Source organism: Balaenoptera acutorostrata, chromosome 21, assembly GCF_949987535.1.
Source record: "Balaenoptera acutorostrata chromosome 21, mBalAcu1.1, whole genome shotgun sequence".
In the NCBI taxonomy this organism is placed as follows: domain Eukaryota; kingdom Metazoa; phylum Chordata; class Mammalia; order Artiodactyla; family Balaenopteridae; genus Balaenoptera; species Balaenoptera acutorostrata.
This window is the reverse complement of record NC_080084.1, coordinates 34,492,870-34,510,057: the sequence shown is the minus strand read 5'-3', so window position 1 is coordinate 34,510,057 and position 17,188 is coordinate 34,492,870. Positions and strand designations below refer to the sequence as shown.

At 38.6% G+C, this 17,188-nt stretch overlaps 1 long non-coding RNA gene across 1 annotated transcript in view; it reads left to right on the top strand.

Moving 5' to 3' along the window:
- Positions 1–8,585: 8,585 nt before the first annotated feature.
- LOC130706078 (uncharacterized) overlaps positions 8,586–17,188 on the top strand; it is a 96,333-nt gene continuing 87,730 nt past the window's right edge. The window contains exon 1 of the long non-coding RNA XR_009006474.1: positions 8,586–8,695. This is a non-coding gene — a long non-coding RNA (uncharacterized LOC130706078). The remainder of the gene's footprint in view (positions 8,696–17,188) is intronic.

Genomic DNA, 17,188 nt, shown 5'->3' with positions numbered 1-17,188 from the left:
TAGCATGTGACAGGATTTGGTTTTCTTTTTAATGATGGAATAATATTCTATTGTACTTATATAACACATGTTATTTATCCATTCATTTGTCAATGGACATTTAAGTTATATCTATCTCTTGGCTATTGTGAATAATGCTGTAACGAACATGGAAGTGCAAATATCTCTTCAATATCCGGATTGTAATCCTCTGGATAAACACCTAGAAGTGAGATTGCTGGATCATACGGTAGTTCTATCTTTAATTTTTTGAGGAACTTTCATAATGTTTTCTATAGCAGCTGCACCATTTTACATTCCTACCAAGAGTGTATAGAGGTTCCAATTTCTCCACATCTTTGCCAAAACTTATTTTCTGGTTTTTAAAATTATTTATTTATTTATAATGACCATCCTAATAGGTGTGAGGTGATACCTCATTGTGGTTTTGATTTGCATTTACTTGACGCTTACTGAAGTTGAGATTTTCATTCACCATTTGTATGTCTTCTTTGGAGAAAAGTCTATTCATGTTATTTACCCATTTTTATTTTTGTTTTTTGTTATTGAGTTGAAGAAGTTCCTTATATATTTTAGATATTAGCCCTTTATCAGATATATGGTTCACAAAAATTTTCTCCCATTCTATAGGTTGCATATTCACTCTGTTGCTTGCTTCCCTTACTGGACAGAAGTTTTTTAGTTTGATGCTATCCCACCTGTCTATTTTTGCTTTTGCCACCTGTGTTTTTGGTGTCATATCCAAGATCATTGTCAAGATTAATGTTAAGAAGTTTTTCCCCTATATTTTTTCTAGCACTTTTACAGTTTCTGTCTTAAACTTAAGTCTTTACTCCATTTTTATTTTATTTTTTTTATATCTCTGGTATAAGGGTCAAATTTCATTCTTTTGCATCTGACTATCCAGTTTTCCCAACACCATTTGTTGAAGAGACTATCCTTGCTCTATTGTGTATTCTTGGCAACCTTGTCAAAGATCAGTTGACTGTATATATAGGTTTATTGGACTTTCCATTCTATTCCATCGGTCTATACGCCTATCTTTATGCCAGGACCACAATGTTTTGATTACTTTAGCTTTGTAATATGCTTTGAAATCAGAAGCATGAGAACTCCTGCTTTGTTCTTCTTTCTCAAATTGTTTTGGCTATTCAGGGTCCTTTGTGGTTCCAGATGAATTTTAGGATTATATTTTCTATTTCTGTAAAAAACACCATTGGAGTTTTGATAGGGACTACATTGAGTCTATAGATGGCTTTGGGTAGTAGGGACATTTTAACAATATTAAGTCTTCCAATCCATGAACATGGGGTGCATTTCTGTTTATTTGTACCTTCTTTCATTTCTTTCCTTAATATCTTATACTTTTCAATGTATAAATCATTTGCCTCCTTGGTTAAGTTTATTCCTAAGTATTTTATTCTTTTTGATGCTACTGTAAATGGGATTATTTTATTAATTCCCTTTTCAGATTGTTTGTTGTTAGTGTATAGAAATGCAACTGATTTTTGTATGATTTTAGATCTTGCAACTTAATGAATTCATTTATTAGTTCTAACAATTTTTTGTGGAATCTTTAGGGTTTTCTACATGTAAGATTATGTCATATGCAAACTGACAATTGTACTTCTTCCTTTCCGATTTGGATGTCTTTTATTTCTTTGTCTTGCATGATGCTCTGGCTAGGACTTCTAGTACTATGATGAATAGAAGTGGTGAGAATGAGCATCTTTAGTTCATTCCTGACCTTACCGGAAAAGCTTTCAGTTTTTCACCATTAAGTATGTTAGCTGTGGACTTTCCATATATGGTCTTTATTATAAGGAAATGTCATGCTATTTCTAGTTTGTTCAGTGTTTTTTAATCACAAAGGGTGTTGAGTTTTGTAAATGCTTCTTCTCCATCTATTGAGATGATGATGTGATTTTTACCCTCTGTGGTAAATATCACATGGATTTTCATATGTTGAACCATCCTTGCATCCCAGGGATAAATCCCACTTGGTCATGGTATCTGATCCTTTTAATGTGCTGTGAATTTGATTAGATTTACTAGTACGCTGGGTGAAGATTTTTGCATCTATATTTATCAGGGATACTGGCCTGTAGTTTTCTTTTCTTGTAATGGCTTTTTCTGGCTTTGGTATCATGATAATTCTTGCCTCATAAAATACATTTGGAAGTGTTCCTCACTCCTCAATTTTTTGGAAGAGTTTAAGAAGGACTGTCATTAATTCTTTAAGAGCTTGGTGGAATTCAAGGTGAAGCCGCTGGTCCTGAGCTTTTCTTTTTGGGGAGGTTTTTGATTACGGATTCAGTCTCCTTACTAGTTATAGTTCTGTTCAGATATCCTATTTCTTCATCATTCAGTCTCAGAAAGTTATATATTTCCAGGAATTTATTCATTTCTCCTAGATTATTTAATTTGTTGGCATATAATTGTTCATAGTAGTCTCATAATTCTTTGTATTTGTGTGGTAACAGTTGTTATGTCTCCTCTTTCATTTCAAAAAAGTCCTTTTTTTCTTTTCTTGATTAGTCAATTTTGTTTACCTTTTAAAAGTTTTGACAACCTTAAAAGGTTTGTCAATTTTATCTTTTTTAAAAAATCAACTTTTAGTTCTATTTATTTTTTTCCCATTTTTTTCTACTCTATATTTTATTTATTTCTGCTCTAATCTTTATCATTTCCTTCCCTTGGCTAAGTTTGGGTTTAGTTTGCTCTTCTTTTTTTAGTTCCTTAATGTGTAGAATTAGGTTGTTTGTTTGAGACACTTCTTTTTTACAATGTAGGTGTATAGTGTTGTAAGCTTTCCTTTCAGTACTGCTTCTGTTGCATCCCATTTTTGGTATGTTGTGTTTTCGTTTGTTTGTCTCAAGATATATTCTAATATATTCTAATTTCCCTTTTCAATTTTTCTTTGAGCCACTGGTTGTTCAAGAGTGTGGTATAATTTCCACATATTTGTGACTTTTCAAGTTTTCCTTTTCTGTTAATTTTTAGATTCATTCCACTGTGGTTAGAGAAGATACTTGATATGATTGCAACCTTAAATTTGTTAGGACTTGTTTTGTGATCTAACATGTGCCCCATCCTGAAGAAAGCTGTAAGTGCACTTGAGAAAAAAATGTGTTATTCTGCTGCTGTTGGGTGGAAATGTTTTATATATGGCTTAAATTATATAGTTCAAAGCTCTATTTTTTTCTCTGTCATTCAAGCAGATTCCCTCCTAACAATGAGCAAAGCTGCCTACCTGGTTAGCAGCCTACCATGTTAGCAGCCTTGAGTGAAAGCCCAACCAAGAAGTCCTGGAAAAATCTCTGATTATGCCAGCCCACGTCATATGCCTTTCTCTGAACCAATCACACTTTCCAGGAAAATGAGGTAGTGTTCTGAAGACCATGCCTATGCATCTCACTGCATGGCTGACACTGATTTCAATAAGGTAATGAAATGAATTTCCCATAGGAACTGGGTTTCTGTTCCTATGAAATGGGAAGACCTGTAGGCTGAAAATACAGTCGATTTTCTGTCTATCTTAACCATGAAGAAAAATTTTATGACACAAAACTGTTTAGGGCATCGTCATTTATAATGACTAAAACCTTAAGACACACTAAAATATGCATTAATAAGAGAATGGTTAATAAATGATGATATATTCGTATGACCATTAAATTTTATATACAAATAGTTTTATTAACGTGGGAAATGTGTTAAATGTCAAATGACAAAATAAGGACATAACTCTACAAGACTGTCTAGCAGATCACAGCTATACAAAACATTGTAAAACACATAGGAAGACATCTAAAATGTTACAGTACAAAGAGTAGCTATAAAAAATTTTTGTTCTTTTTTTGTATTTTCTTGTTTTACTATAATGAATATGGATTTTATATTTAGAAAATAATCAATATTTTACTTAAAAGAGAGACAAAAAAGAATTTCTTATGTTTACTAGCATTTATGTTTGAAGGTAAGTCTTACAATTAGGACACTGGACTCACAGGAGGAATTATAGGGTGTAATAAATGTTTAAAAGCAGAGGCTTAAACAGACAAATTGTGCTTCAACCAAGTGAATGGAGTTTTCATTTATTTTGAAAATAAAAAGACCGTATTAGCAGGCATTCGGGGACTTGGAGTGGTTCTGCTACATGACACTGAGGTGCCTTTCTTAATTTCTCTATAAGTGGTGCAGGGCATATTGGCACCTCGTTTAAGAAGCTGAGGTGTGTTCACTGTGAAACAGCCTATAGTCAAGTTTTAATAGAGGCAGAAAAGGATGCTTTTGTTCATTAACTCCACAGGGCTCACATTTGGCCTGGAACTTCAATAAAACCAAGAAATAAATGAGACTGAGAAATAAAACTGCATGAACACTGGAAAGGTATCTGTTGATTATGTGGTACTAAATAAAGTAGCATTTCTTTTAACTGTACCTGTTTCTAAGCAAAGTTAGAACTGATGATTCTCCGGGTGTGAGAGACCGATAGTAATTCCATGAAACACCTTCCATCTGGATTCTTGCTGCTACTGTTCTTGCTATTTTAATTTAAAAATCTTATATTGATTTGTTTACTTATTATAACTAGCAATTATATCTCAGATTTAATTTTTATTTTTAATTTTTAATTAACACCTTAATTATGCTACTGTGAACATACTGCCTCCCACTTTCCCTTTGTTCTTCACAGGCAAGCTAGCATGGCATGCTGCTGGTAACGGGCCATGGGTGTCCTCCCTCAGTACCATTGAAGGAGTAAAGACGCAAATAGTGATCAAAACATAAACAAACTAACCTGGCGAAGGAGCAGAATTCACAATGATAAAATCCTAACTTAGGATGTTCATTAGAGTTACAAACTCATTTACATTAGTGTTTTCTAATCATCTGCCATGTTCATGCTCACTGGTACAACTCTGTCCAAAGAACTGGATATGGTCCCTGCTCTGGAGGAGCTTACAGTGTTCTTGCAGAAACGAACATACAAGCCACTGTGATGAGGTTAAAAAGGGGGAGGACCGTAAGAGGGAAATCTGCTAACAGAGCAGAAAGGAAAGGAATGTTAGCTCATATCTGAAGAGTGAACAGCACAGAGAATTTCAGGCTAGGGCTGCAGGATCTTTTTTTTTTTTTTTTTTTTTTGCAAAAAAGTCATGGGCTTATGAAAGTGCACTCAGGAACAGTGGAGTTCAGTGTGACTGCAGCCTAAAGCATGTGTCGAGGAAAGTAAGCTGTAAGCAGATTATTGAGAGCCCGGATGCTGTGCTAGGGACTGAACATTATCCTGTAGACCACGGGAAGCCACTGGAGCATTAAAGCAGCAGAGGGTGGCATGAATAGGTCTGGGCTTCAGTAAAAGAAAGCTTGTGACAGTATGAATGATGGATTTAAAGGGTGAAAAACTATAAACAAGGAGGCCAGTCAGATGCAATAATCCACATGAGAAAAGAAAAGGAAATAAACAAAGGCAGTGGCAGTGGAAATATAAAAAGGGCACACAATCGAAAGACAGTCCAGAGTTAGAACCCACACATTAAGAGTAGTGAAATATATACGGCCTGATTTCTCTGTGTCCATCACTGTATTAAGGGTTCCACACACTTTTGTCTCATTAAATCTTCCTAACAGTCCCATGAGGCACGTTCTGTTTCTTATGCCTGTTTTACAGATTCAGGAACTGAAGATTAGAGAGGTTAAGTAGCTTGCTCAAGATCACATAGGTAGGAAACGGGAGAGGTGGGACTGAACCCAGGTCTAACTGATTCTGGAGCATGACAAATCCCTACAATAAATACCCTCCAACCTGCCTAGGTAAGCATGGGAAATGAGGAAAATGTGGAAATGAAAGATGACCATGTTGTTTATGGCCTACATGACTTGAAAAATGTGAATTCCATTGACTGGGGTAAGGAACATATGAGGGAAAGCAGGTTTCTGGGAAAACATTATGTAAATAAATAAACATATATACGTATACACACACACACACACACACGCATATATAGTGTTGAACACATTTACCTTGAATATTGAAAATACATGGAAGTTTAACTTAAGGCTAATGTGCTCTGAGTCACTCTCATGGAGACTGTTGGAGAAACCACGGCAAAGAGTGCGTTGCCATGGCAGAGCACACGGTTAGAAGACACCAGAGCTGGGGGCAGATGTCTGTGGCATTACTTCCTTTAAGGAAGGCACAAAGCGCGAGGACTCTGAGAAGGAGGAAGGGAAGGAGCTTTCAAAGATGTGGCCAAAGACCCTGGAGAATTCAGGGTTAAGAAAGCCAAGGCAGAAGAAGGTTTTGAACAAGAGATACTGAAAAATAAAACACACCATTTCCAAAAGCATAGTCTCAAATATCAAAGAGAGATCACGTTGCAAGAGAACTGAGGAATGTCTGTTGGATTCAGCATTGGGGGATCGCTGTTGACATTGAAGAAGGATGGTCGGGGGGAAAAGGCATCTGACACCAGACCACTATGATACGCAGCGTGAAGGGCCTGTGAGAAGAGGGTGGCCTCTTCTGGCAGAATTGATTCTTTCCTGGTGAATGTGGCCACCTCTTCCTCAAACCCCATAGCGGAGGGATTACAGCATCACAAAGCAACAGCTACGCTTTTACAAGAACACTCAACATGTTCCAAGGGTTAAGACGTGGGCTTTTTCCTCCTTTAGTCTCTGCTCTAAGCCTAAGAGAGACCCTCAATCGTTTTGTTACAAGAGAAAGCTTGCTCCTCAGTCCTGACGTTTTCTGCCTCTGGAGGACACTCAATCACCATAAGCTACTCCTAGCTGGTTTCTGCCCCTTCACCAACTCAGACCACCTCAGTGAGGTACTTACCCAGTTGGTAATTGGGGAAGGTAAACTGGACAGGCTCAGCTCTTTTCCCTTTATCTCTTTGGGAACCAGCCTCGGGGCAGAAAGAACACAATCACAGCTGCTTTTTTTCCAGGCAGGTCTCCTATCTTTCTGGGGGGCCAGAAGTTTTGAGGGATAGCCTGAAAGACACCAACATTTGGTGTATTGGCCGCAAACATTGCGAAATGAGGTGAAAGCGCAAAGCTGAGTAGGAAAAGAAAATAAATGCATAGAAAGAATTTTAATTGGGGCTAAAACATGTGGTTTGGAGCCTTCACCGTAAGTTTTACAGCAAATACTTTGTTTGTAGCGACTTATATTGGACCAAGTTTCAGCTGCTGTGGCATGGGCCAGCACCTTAGGGCACATGGTATTTTAATCTGGATCTATGGACGCAGATTATGGCCTGTTTCTCTCCGGGACGGCACCTTTCCATGGAGGTAAGTCTAGAAGGGCCCTGACAAAGGTGCTTGAGGTAGCGAAAGCCCTCGGCAGGCACAGGCAGCGCAGGGCTAGAGCTGTGGCTTCCTGACCTAGAGGTACCCTCTCATGTGATACGCTGACAGCGGAAACCCCGACAGAGGCCTGTTACAAGAGAGGTCTTAGTGCTCAAGGGCAGCTGAGGCAAGAGTTAAGTCCAGAGAGAACTGGAGTTTTTCTGTAAATTTGTAGACCCTGATATAGCTGCTTTTAAACTACAAGGCAGCTGAGTCTCATGTGTGCTGGGGACTCTTTCTGAGGTTCTATCTTTAAATTGTTGTGACCAGGCTCTGATAAGCAGCAAGGGACCAATGATCAACTGCCCCAAATTATTTTCTCTATTCACAGCCAAGAAAAGGACTGTGGATTTATGAGGCTTGCCCACAGGTTCAAATGGAAACGACTCAAAGAAATACAGGACAGTTTTCAAAGTGATATAGTTATTGTAGCGGGGGCTTTCACTGGCTTCATAGTATTGTGAGGGAGTCTGCCTGAGAAGCGTAGGGAATTCACAAGCAGAGGAAGGACAGCGTCTTGAGGAGCACAAGACAGACATCTTGGGTCTCATCGGAGCCAAAAGGGCACAGGCGTCAGAAGCATCCACAGAAATTTCATTTTAGAAAAATGTCGCCAATGCTTTTCTGGTTGAAATAAATATGGGCGCAAGATGAAAAACATCACTAAAAGGCAAACTTCTTAGGCTTAGGCCATTCCAGAACAAAAGGCAGAGGCGTTAGCCACAATGGCACAGGATTAAAAATGTCTTTCTGCAAGATACATGGCAGCTATATGAGCAGACAGAGCTCTCTGTCTATACAGACCAAAGTGCCAAGAACACGGAGCTCAACGAGGAAATGGAGGTTAAGAAGCGACGCACGGGCAGATTTCTCCTCCAGAAATGGTAGGTGCGCTGCACTAAACCCCTTTGCTGGAGACTGACCCCTACTAAATTTAAATGAACAAGTCAGAGTTTCTAGTGAACACCTATCAACCAACCAGTGGCATCTTGGTGAGGATAAAAATTGAGACTTTTTTCCATCACCTTTTTTGGGGGCAGCCAGTCTTCCAGCCTCCTCGTATTTTAACCCTGTGTAACACTCTCTGCTGAGGGTATTACTGGACTTAGTGACTCATTTCTGAGAAACAGAATAAGACAGAAGACACAGTGTATGACTCAGAAGTTAGACCATAAACGAAAGTGCTATGTCACTGCCTTGCTTTCTCTCTCTCTCAGATCACTGGCTCCAAGGGAAGCCAGCTGCCATGTTTTGAGGGCACTCAAGCAGCCCACGGAGAGGCTCAAGTTGTAAGAAACTGGGGTGTCTGGCCAGCGGCGGGTGAGAAGCGGTAGGTTGCCCATTACCACGTGAGTGAGTTTGGAAATGAGTCTTCAGTGTTCGGAACTGATGATTACGGCCCTGGCGACAGCTGGACTCACCCTCATGGGAGACTCTGGGCCAAAACCAACCAGAAAACTTCCCCCGGGATTCCCAAACCACGGAAACTGTGAGATAATACATGCTTGTTGTTTTAAGTTGCTAAGTTTGGGGGTGATTTGTCACACAGCAATAGATAAATTAATACTCCGCCTTTCATTTAGAAATAACTGAGTTTTAACCACAGTTTTAGCTAACGTTTAATGAGTTCAAAGGAATTTTACCTGGGAAAACTGTTCTAAGGCCTGAGGATTGTCTGTCTTTCTTAAAGTCAGTTTATATAGGGGCAGCGTGGTTATAATCTTATGTCCTGTTACTCTTTGGACACTAGAAAGACAGATGTATCTGATACCTTGTGTTAAATTAATAAAATGTATGAAGTCCTGAAGAAATAACCCCACTCTCACATATTCAGATACATTGAGAAAAACCTCTAATACAGATTGGGCAGAATAAAAAATTGGGAATTACTTTAATTTCTAACTTTTAACTCGTATTGTCAAGAAAATTAAATTTTAAACATTAATTTCTGAATCGATAGGTGTGGCCTTGAGTTCCCCCTGAGAATTTGAGTGTAGACGAGGGCTTCTATTGAAGTTTTCTGGCATTTTATTATTGCAGCACTTATATATTTTATTATGTCTCTTAATATTGTTATTAAATCTCATTGCAGAACCAGGGCTATGTTACCTCAGAAAGCATGGTTGGACATAATTTGGGATATGGGAAACAGAATAGGGAGTAAATGTTCAACTTTAGAGTGGCCCTGGAGTAGATTCATTAACGGAGCAAAAGACTCATTTTGGAGCTTTTTCAGGGTAAAATGTATCTTTCCCACGAGTGGTCCCAGGAGGATTCCAAAGGACCCGTGATTCGTCTTTGAGAGAGAGGTGAGGAATGGTCTTAGGAACACAATCTCCCAGACAGAGAGAGCCCTGCCCGAGGAGTTAAGCCAGGGAGGAACAAAACAAAACACAGCAGAGCAGGGCAGAGCACACCCGGGGAAGCGGAGGGGAAGTGCCAATGCTTTCTTCCTCTGAAGGCTGTTCTAGTGATAGTACTGTAAAACCTGCTCCTGCCCTGCCCCTTTACTCTGCCCTGAGCAGGTGGAGTGATTTATCTGACTGACAACTTTCAAAAGAAGGAACTGGGCATGCAGAGCCAGCCCAATCGTTTTCCCTCTTGAGAGCTCTCGACTCCCGGCTGCCAACATTCTCCATCGCTCCTGGGTGCAGGCTCTCCCCCAAGACCAGTGCCCTCACACATGCCGTGACTGGGTGGGTAAGGCTGACGAATCTGGGGTTCATTTACCAGGCCCATTGGCCCTTACAACTAAGCCTTCATCAGTTTTTTATTTTAAGCAACAGTTTGATTTTCCATATATTTTACTCTTCATCTTATTCCTCAATTTGTTTTGAATCTGACAAGGAAGAAGAGGGTTATATCCCCACCAGGGAAACCAACACTTCTGTCAAAATTCTAGTAAGGGAAAGGATTTGGTCTGAAATGTTCAAAGGTAATGATACTAAATGTCCTTTTGATTGTATGTTTTTATCACAATCAACCTAAGTATGATTGAGGTGTTCACAGGATGCCCCTTTGGAGTATATATTTTCTTTGTTTATGTAACAACAAATAACACAGGAAACGGTATAACTAATAGTCATGTTTATCCTGTGCTCAAAACTGGAGTTTTGGAGCCAGGCACATATGACTTCTAATCCCAGGTCTGGCAAATCACATAACCTCACTGAGGCCATTTTTAAAATTTGTGTCTTCATGTTCATCTGTACAACAAGGAGTAGCAGTTACTCTGGAGGGTTAATGCAATGATTAAAGGAGATAATATATCCAAAGTCAAGCACAACACAGTGTCTGATATACAGTGGGCACCCAACATATGGGAGCTGTGGTTATTAGATCCTAAATTCTATTTTGTTCTACTCTATAATAATTCACCAAGTACAAAATCGCAAACCAGAGGATTTTTCCATCATAAGGAAATTCTCTGAAACTGTAATTTCCTTAAGATAGTCTTATTATCACAAACAATTGTTCTGTTAAGCTTGCAATTAGTAAATCTGTTACTTTAAGCAAATGTTAGGTTATCATCTCTCCTTCTCTAAATTCATAATGTGCCATTTCAAGGTAATTCAAGCATTCTGTCAGCTTTCACCACTTAATTTGTATGAATCTAGGGGTAAACTGAGGTCAAGGAATAAAGGTCCCCATGGATATGGCTGTAAAAACTCTTTTAATACTTTTAATATTAGATTTGCTTGTAGAATGTCCATGGTACAATTTAGTAAATTCTGGTTTTGCTGCCTTAGTAAAAAGTTTCTAATATCAGTCCATAAGGAATTTTTTGGATAAATTCCTTTCTTGGTAAAATTATCCCATTAGCTGCACAGTCCACCGTTGCGAGACTCTGTTGTGAAAATGAGACTTTAATAACTATAAGTGTCTAAAATTGATCTCTTTCCCAGCATATGGATTTACTGCTGCCAAGCTAAAAAAGAAGCCTTACCTCATATCTTGTGCACAGGGGGAATCTTTTAGGCTCAACCTTCCAAACTGGCTCAGAGATGCTCTGTAAGATACTTTCCCTGAGTGCCTGTGTGTGCACTGGCTGATTTTATAGACTTAAATTTTCCCACACTTCCTAGCTTCCAGCTTACTCTCTCTCCCCTCAGATCCCCACCTCCCTTCGTTCTGTGCCCCAAATCCTCCAGCCACCCCCCAGCTTTTACCTAGTTCCCCAGGACCACACTCAACGTAGGGGAGGAATGGCTTGTAGAAACCATACAAGCAGTTACTTAATGAAACAAGATTGTATTTCTAGCAATATAAGTTCAATATAATGCCATTAAAAATAACAATAGTACTCAAACACAAACTCCATTTTATTGGAGTGGCTTACCTGTGCTTATATATATATTTTTTAATTTCAAAAACTATTGTTACCTGGAATAAAACAATAGTTAAGTGTACAGTTTTAGAAGATGAACATTCCCCTCTTAAAGAAGGAAAATCAGACAAGATTTCCTCATTAAACATTAAAGAGGCTATATAAAAGGAAACACACCTGAATACTATAGTCTTAACACATCTTAAACTCTTTTGGTTACTATAACACAGAACAGATTTTATACTTCCCTAGCAAAATAAACAAAATCTTTTCAAACATTGAGAACAACTCATTTCCACAGATAAGCTTATTCATTGATGGGAACTGGCTATATAATTATATCTACTTCTAAGTTCTTTTCAAAATTTTAAAAAAATATACCTGATGATTCCAAGTACATCAGAGGGTGGTTTAGTCAGTCCTGGGTCCATCCTTGCCTTTCTGCTTAATAACTGTATGATCACAGACAACTTTTCAGTTTCCTCATTACTGAAAGAGAATTAAAAATAGTTTCTACCTCTAGCCTCATCAGGTTGCTGTGAAAATTAAATAAGAAAATGGGTAATGTAATTACTACAGTACCTGGAATATAGTAAATGCTCAATAAATGTTAGCTCTTACCATCAGAGAAAGGGAATGTATACTTATTTGTAAGAGTTTATCTAATTTACTCATGTATTGGCTATATTGAAACAATTTTTTTCTCAGTTTAATTTCCTTTGAACACAGTCGTTCTACAAGCTCAAACATGTACACGGAATTCTTCCTGACATTTCATTACTTTTACATTCCTTGGGCTAACAGCAGGCTTTTAATCTCAGACAGATTTTCACGCCTTGATCATCTTAAAATATTTGCTGAAACTAGTATTCAAAGAAAGTAATGTAGTGACACTAACATGCTTTAGATAGAGGTTTTCATTCCACACAGTATGGAGAAAAAAGTTTGATTGGACCATTTTCAACCTAAGGCAAATTTGGAACTATATCGATTTATTTTGGAGCTCCCTTAATGCCTTCCTTGATAACAAATTTGTGCTTAACTTTTAAAGTTAATCAGAGCAATATCATTTTCCTAGTGGTTAACTTTTTTCTACTGTTTTTTTTTTTTTCTGTTCAAGATCTTGGGTCTCACAAGAAAACAAAAACCAAACCAAAACAAAACAAACAAACAAAAAACCAAACAAACAAAAACTTCTTCCATTTCAACCAAGTACTTTATTCCCTGTGGACTAGACATCTCATTTTTTTTTTTTTTTTCCAATTTTTATTTATTTATTTATTTATTTATCTATTTTTGGCTGTGTTGGGTCTTCGGTTCGTGCGAGGGCTTTCTCCAGTTGCGGCAAGCGGGGGCCACTCTTCATCGCGGTGCGGGGACCGCTCTTCATCGCGGTGCGAGGGCCTTTCTCTATCGCGGCCCCTCCCGTTGCGGGGCACAGGCTCCAGACGCGCAGGCTCAGCAATTGCGGCTCACGGGCCCAGCCGCTCCGCGGCATGTGGGATCCTCCCAGACCAGGGCTCGAACCCGTGTCCCCTGCATTAGCAGGCAGATTCTCAACCACTGCGCCACCAGGGAAGCCCTAGACATCTCATTTTAACTTCCATATTTTTCTTCTCTGTTATCCTCATACTAGAATCATTTAATGTCATAACAGATGTCCTTTATATGTACTTTCAATTGTTAAACAAACCCACCATTCTTGTCACTGTTCTCAGAAGATTCATTCACAAGTCTGTTCTTTCACTTCCAAGGAAACATGAATCATACCATGAAGTACTGTCACTGGCATTTTAATCTTGACTATTGGAGAAGTTGATATTTTCCTCTTAGATTCTCTCCTCCGTGGGTTTTTCTTCAATCTTCTAGTTAATTCTCCAATTAATTTGCAGTGGAAAATCATTGCTATCGCTTTATATTTCTAGAGTGCGTTATTTAAATCTCTAGTTATGCTCCTAACGCATATGACTTGGTATTAGAGTTGGCTTGATTCAAGTTCACCTGCCCATCAGATTACAGTCCCCGTCAGTGTAGGGGCATTGCTAGAATCATTACATTTCTTACAGCCCTTGCACATAATTTGAATATAATAGGCACTTATCAAATGTTAATTGAATTGAATATCATCTCCGAAATGAATATTACTGATTCAGCCACTTACATTTCTTGGTCACATACTACGTGCCAACCACTCTGCAGTATAATTGTGGCCCTGTATAGCTAGTGCTCTAACAGTAGTACATTATGTTGCTCTTTCTTGAATCTCATCCTCATTTTGCCGAAAAGTATTGTTATCCTTTTCTTCTCAAAAAAGGAAAAAAGTGACTCAGAGAGGCTGTGCAAGGCACAGTGGCAAAGCTGAATAATGAATGAACTTGATTTTTATACACACCTCTATTCAAGTGTTCTAGATGATAAATTTGGCAACCTGAACAGTTTGTATACATTTGTACTAGTTGTAACATTTTTTTTTTTTTTTTTTTTTATTTATTTATTTATTTATTTTTGGCTGTGCTGGGTCTTCGGTTCGTGCGAGGGCTTTCTCTAGTTGCGGCAAGTGGGGGCCACTCTTCATCGCGGTGCGGGGACCGCTCTTCATCGCGGTGCGCGGGCCTTTCACTATCGCGGCCCCTCCCGTTGCGGGGCACAGGCTCCAGACGCGCAGGCTCAGCAGCTGTGGCTCACGGGCCCAGCTGCTCCGTGGCATGTGGGATCTTCCCAGACCAGGGCTCGAACCCGTGTCTCCTGCATTAGCAGGCAGATTCTCAACCACTGCGCCACCAGGGAAGCCCTAGTTGTAACATTTTGAAGCCAAAGGGTATCAGGTTACTGGTTACCCAATTCTACCTTTGAATTTTTCAGGTGTAATATTATTAGAATTTATTTCTTAACAATTTTTGAATAATGTGACTAAGCAAGGAGAGTTTGAAATAAATTTCTTTCACCTTGTATACTGTTTATCCTACTTAAAATAAAAGCATATTAGAAACTTGACCAACTAATGCAAAATCTGGATGCAGGTGAGGAAACTTCCCTTCAAAATGGCAGAAACCAATGTCATAACACAATGGGTAGACACAGCTCCCATAGATAAGTCCCTACTGTACAAAATGCTGTGTACTAATTTATCTACAGCCGAAATGTTGGTTTTCCCTCATGAAAATACTGCTCCCAAATTCCACTCTTTCTGAAAAACAATTAACCTGTCAAGTTTAAAGTTTTTCGTTCATAATTTGGACTGTATCCTGCCATTGATATTTATTTTAATCTCCTATTGATTTCTGTGGGAATTCTTCTTGTAGAATTAAGGCAGGATATAGCCTCAAAGGAATTTCTGCAAAGAAGGTTCCCACTTTCATCTCTTTGTGTTGGATTTTTATTAAGTTTAGTTCATGACGTTGTATATTTAAAAATAGGCCTACAGGCTAAAGCTATGATAAAGTCTTCTATTTTTGTATTCAGGCTGAAAGGTCAATGAGAAGTCTCACAGGGAAGAACAATGTTATAAATTATTTTTAACATGTTTTGGTCCAGTTTCTAAAAAAATCAAAAGGTATTTATATTATTTTAAAATGTCTTTTTTACTTTATATATCCCCAAATGTCTATCTCCCATGAGATTTCTTTTTAAAATACCCATTCAAACCATGTTTAAAACATTTTAAAACACTAGATATAATATTAGGTAGTCATTTAAAATTATAGTAATGATGACATAGAATTATGGATCTTGAGAATTCTTTGGAATGAGGTTAAGTTTGAAAAAAGGCAAAGTAGAAAATTATATATATAAATATTTATAGTAATGTAAAAATGCACATAAATAAAGATGGGTAGATCACAGAAATTTTAAATTTGTGTTATAATTAGTGGATGTTATGCCTTATCAAATTTCCTAATGTTTTGTATTTCAGGTAGTAACGTTAAAATTCAAATGCAAACAAATAACATAACTTACCTTTTAAATTCATCAGATTCATATGAACTTAAAGTCATGACAAAAACTGAAGTGAATAAGAGCAAGGTTATTAAGAATATGCTGGTATTTCAATTTTTAAATTAGTGGTCCTTGGATCACTTCTAGAGCACCTAGGGGCACATATTGTCATCTCGTAATCTTTTTTTAAAATTTTCTGGTGTCATGAAAATCTCTTAGAAGTTATGGAATAACAATAAAATTTGACCAAGACAATTTCTGATGCTGCTCTGCCCACCTGATAGATAGGGTTATTGTCTGGACCAAATGAGAGAATGTTTATGTAAGTACTTTTAAAAGTACATGTGAAAAGCAGCATAATAATTTTCATCGTTACTCTGAATACCTTCCAGATTAGATCTCTAATTTGATCTCAGTTATTTAATAAAGAAATGTCATTAAATGAAAAAAATTTTGAAGTTTTATTGTAATGTGTACTCACGTTGTTCTCTGTCCCTCAGGAAGACACTGATGCTAAAATGAACTATTATTTTAAAGACACTCGTCTTGGGAAACTCTCCTGCTGAGGAGGAAATGTCCTGGTTCCATTATGAAAACTGCAAATTAACCTCATCACTGTATTTAACTACAGTAGTTCCCCCTTACCCGTGGGGGACACGGTCCAAGACCCCCCAGCAGATGCCTAAAACGGCAGGAGTACCAAACACTATATGTGTCTCTTCCTATACACACATACCTATGATAAAGTTTACTTTATGTTAGGCATAGTAAGAGGTTAACAACAATAATAGTATAATTGAACAATTATAATAATATACCGTAATAAAATTTTGTGCATGTGGTCTCTCTCTCAAAATATCTTATTGTGTGAACTGAACGCCTTTTCCCTCTGAAGTATGCACTCACCACACACACGCATTTGAAGTCTGAGGCTCGACAGCAAAACTAGCACGAGTTTCTCTTACCTTCTTCACAATTTCACGGACGGAGGGTTCGTTCTTATCGTAGGTCTCAGCAACCTCAGCATAGGATTTCTCTCCTTCCTTACTAAGTGGAGAACTTTCACCTTTTTACTTAAAGGAAGGACCGTCAGGCTTCTCTCAGGCATCTCCGAATTGCCAGCATCACTCTCATTTGGGGGTCATTGCTCGGGAAGATAAAGGTCACTGGAACGCAAGTACCGCGATACTGAGATCGTGGCTCTGATAACCCAGGGGCCAATGAGTGACTAGGGGCGGGGTTCGCTGGACAAAGGCGTGGTTCTCGCGTGGCCCCGGCAGCTGACCTCGCGAGACTTCATCCCGGTACTCAGGATGGCGCGCGATTTAAAACTTCCCACCGCGGAAACCCCGGGAAGCGAACACTGCGGATACGGAGGGACCACTGTACCTGAATTGGTGGTAAGAGTGTGAATGAAGTAGAGCTGAGTCGCTCACGTCCTTTCTCCATACAGAATTCAGTTTGGGGAGTGTGGTCAGCCGACTGCCTTTGAGCCAAGGTCACACTCTTTCCAGAAGGCTCGTGGACGGTGGGTGCCCAGCAAGGCCGGGGCACAGAGGC